Source organism: Salvelinus sp. IW2-2015, linkage group LG22 (genome assembly GCF_002910315.2).
Source record: "Salvelinus sp. IW2-2015 linkage group LG22, ASM291031v2, whole genome shotgun sequence".
Classification (NCBI taxonomy): Eukaryota; Metazoa; Chordata; class Actinopteri; order Salmoniformes; family Salmonidae; genus Salvelinus; species Salvelinus sp. IW2-2015.
Genome location: NC_036862.1, coordinates 19,969,948 through 19,973,849, shown reverse-complemented (window position 1 = coordinate 19,973,849; position 3,902 = coordinate 19,969,948). Strand labels below are relative to the sequence as shown.

Genomic DNA, 3,902 nt, shown 5'->3' with positions numbered 1-3,902 from the left:
TATGTGTGTGTATGTGGATGTGTGTGTGTGCGTGCATCTCTTGTCTCTGAACAGCTGGTCAAACACAATGGCCATACAACACATATTCATTTCACTGGGCTATCCATCTACTGGACTGACTAAGAGGCTGTTCATTCAGTAGCTAGCAGACTGTTCAATTCCATGGCTTATAAAGAGCCACTTCAGCAGATGTTCCAACTCAAATTTCAGTTTTAAAGATGCTCAAAACAGAAGTTAGGTGACTGGAGAAACCATTAGCTATCTGGCTAGCTAACTAGTTAGGTGCTTATGCTAGGATACCAAAATGCCCAAATATGTAATAATTTTGCTAGAATTAGGATATTAGGACTAGAGTTACATTATTAGGATAAAACCCAGAAAAACTGTTTTCAACAACAACAAAAAGTAGAGTTTTCACTAAAGTGGTTCTTTAACCTGTCCTGTCTGTCTATAGGCGGTGTGCATAGAGAACTCCTGCCTGGTGCGCGGCAGCAAGGAGGGCAGTAACGGAGCCCTCCACCTGATGAGGACTCTGATGAAGCCAGCTGAGACCACCATGTTCCAGATCCTCACTGACAACGGAGGATTCAAGTAAGCTGCTTGGGCACATAAAGACTCTGTGTGCTTTAGCCTGGTCCCAGATCTGTATGTGCTTCAGCAAATGAAATAGTCAGAGAAGTTAGCTCAAGCTCATACAGATCTGAGACCAGACTAGTGGAAGGATTTTTGATCAAGGGACAGACAAAGATTGTTCTGATTTTGCGGCCAATTCACGAATATACTGTATACTAAACAGTGTTGGACAACCTTGTCTCACCCCCTACTCGAGAAACGATGTTCTTTAGCTAACCCAACAGCCAAAGAGTCAGAGAGAGTTCAATCAAATTCATACAGACCTGGGAGCAAGCTGGGAAAACACTTTATGCAGACATGTGGGCCAACTTCTTTCTAAATCATGTACACCTCTTGCAAGTTATCTTATTATTTAAATAATACAAAGGATCTCATCACTGAAGAGGATCCTGTTCTATAGGTCAATCGTTTTGTACATTGTCAAGCCGGCGGTCACGTGTGTTGGCGAGGTAGAGAACCCTGGTCAAGCCCAGTCAGAGACGAGTTTAGGGAGGCAGCGCTATATGTTAAGCTATCACACTGGCACCYGTTGCCGGTTATACAGTATCTACCCTCAGTGGTTATCATGAGTGGCAGGTAACTGTTTCCTTAATGTTGTTTTGGTTGCAGGATCTTCCTGTCACTGATGGAGACAGCTGGTCTGACTGACCTGCTCAAACAGGAAGGAGAATACACTCTGTTCGCTCCCAGTGATGAGGCCTTCGCTGGCGTCAGAGACAGCGACCTGGCTCTGCTCAGAGGTTGGTTCGTCTCTCTCTCCGTCTCTCTCAGTCACTCTCTCCATCATTTTCTCTGTCCTTCTTAGTCTGTCTCAGTCTCTCTAAAAACAAATCATAGCCAGAGGTTTTTCTTGTCAGGCCACATCATGATGGTCAGGAAAAACTGCTGACCTTAACCATAGCTACCATAGCTACCATAGCTACTAGCTTTCTCCTAAAGGTTGTAATGTCAAAGGAACATCCATAAGACTTAGAGTTAGTGGTTGTATGTACAACACGTTCTATGGTACTATAGTCTTCCGTCTAAAGTCCTGTCTGTCCTGGCCAGGTAATATGAACGCCCTGCGTACCATCCTGCTCTACCACTTCAGTAACGGAGTGTTCATCGGTGGAGGTCTGGAGACTGGGGTGACCAACCTCCTCAAGTCTCTGCAGGGCAATAACCTCCGAGTGCTGCATGTGAGTCCAAATCTCTCAACATGCAACAAGGCTGTAAATATAAGAAATCATGGCATTTTCCAATGTACGTGTGTATGAAAAGCCGGGAAAAAAGCTATTATCAGACAGATCCTGAAGAGATTGTACAATGTTTTTACAGTGAATCAAGAGCCTCTCCTCCAGATCCACTCAGTATTACTAACATCCGCAATCCTTTGTCATCAACAATGTAAACCAACGTTCAAAGTAGGAATTATGACTAACTATTACTTCTTCGAAAACGTATATATAACAGTTCAACGTGGAAAAAGAGGACATCTGAAATAACGGTCATCTGATGAGTAAGAAACCAGAACCGTAATTGTTGGATTAACGTCCCCAGAGACAACTTCCCAAACATAATTCAGCATGCTGACAAGATTTAGGATTTCACAAAGGCTTGCATTGACCTTTGATATTTACTGTTTTAACCTTGGGTTAATTTTATGCTTAGCTTTTAAGTTTGATTACAGCAATGTCCTTAGGGTCATATTCGAAGATCATTAAAAAAAATCCTTTCTTAAAATCAACCATAAAGCCATGTGAGGACCCTGGATGTTTGTAGTGCAGACTATTCATGATTTAGTTTAGATTACATTTGACTTCTAACAACAGACAGTTGCATTCCATTGCTACCAATTACTTCACACTGGAAGCAGTTAAGCTACACTAAAGCTACCCTTAAGAAAAATATAGTTTACTTAACTAAGTTACTTTGAAAAAGTAGTTCACTACTATCCGGAACATATCCCAGTCCACGTGATCGAAGCAGTCTTGAAGCATGGAATCAGATTGGTCGGACCAGCGTTGAACAGACCTGAGCACCGYKGTTTCCTGTTTTAGTTTCTGTCTGTAGGCTGGGAGCAACAATATGGAGTCGTGGTCAGATCTGCCAAAAGGAGGGCGAGAGAGGGCTTTGTATGCGTCGCAGAAGTTAGAGTAACAATGATCCAGAATTTTGCCAGCCCGTGTCGCYCATTCGATATGCTGATAACATTTAGGGAGCCTTGTTTTCAGATTAGCCTTGTTAAAATCCCCAGCTACAATAAATGCAGCCTCAGGATATGTMGTTTCCAGTTRACATAGAGTCCAATGAAGTTCTTTCAGGGCCGTCYAGGTGTCTGCTTGGGGGGGATATACACGACTGTGATTATAATGGAAGAGAATTCTCTTGGTTGATAATGCGGTCGGCATTTGATTGTAAGGAATTCTAGGTCAGGTGAACAAAAGGACTTGAGTTCCTGTATGTTATGATCACACCACAACTGTTGCAAATGTCTTGTATATAATGTCATCAATGCCAACCTAATTGAGAAAACATATGGTGCATTACCAGCTTGTACTCATCATCTCATCAGTGTTTGGATCTTAATCCTCTCTACTCCTCTCCTAAGGCTAACAAGAACAATCAGAGTGAACACTATTAGGTCCCTGAACACGATATCATGGCCACTAACGGAGTCATTCACTTTGTCAAAACCCTCCTCTACCCTGGTGGTAAGACTGACTCAAACCCTCTGACTGCCATCTCCTCTGTTGGAGAAACTGATTATACTCTGATTATATTGTCATGTGTTTAGAGACGCACTGTGCAGTGAATCATTTATTGATATATTACATATATTTAGCAGTGCTGATGTTCAGTACGTCTAACACCCTGTGCTGTGCTGTATGTATGCTAATGAATGTATGTAGAGGTAACTGCCAAAATAAAGAACACGCCAACATAAAGTGTCTTAATAGGGCCAACACAAGCCCGAACATGGTTTTATGCTCATCAAATCATTCAGTGATCACTCGTGCCTTGTGGATGGGGGCATTGTCATTCTATGGACACATAGCCATGGTAGCCAAATAATGGCCTGCCCTGCATTTTTATTTCATGGCCCTAAGCATGATGGTATGTTAATTGCTTAATTAACTCAGGAACTACACCTGTGTGGAACACCTGCTTTCAATATACCTGTATCCCCTCATTTACTGAAGTATTTCCAATTATTTTTGGCAGAACCTTTAGTATAAAGTGTTACCAGTATGTCTAATCACCCTGATCTTCTCCAACACAACAAGGAG

General features: G+C 42.2%; 1 pseudogene; it reads left to right on the top strand.

Annotated features, from left to right (window-relative positions):
- The window catches only part of LOC111949819 (periostin-like), a 63,237-nt pseudogene that overhangs the window by 45,878 nt on the left and 13,457 nt on the right, over positions 1–3,902 (top strand).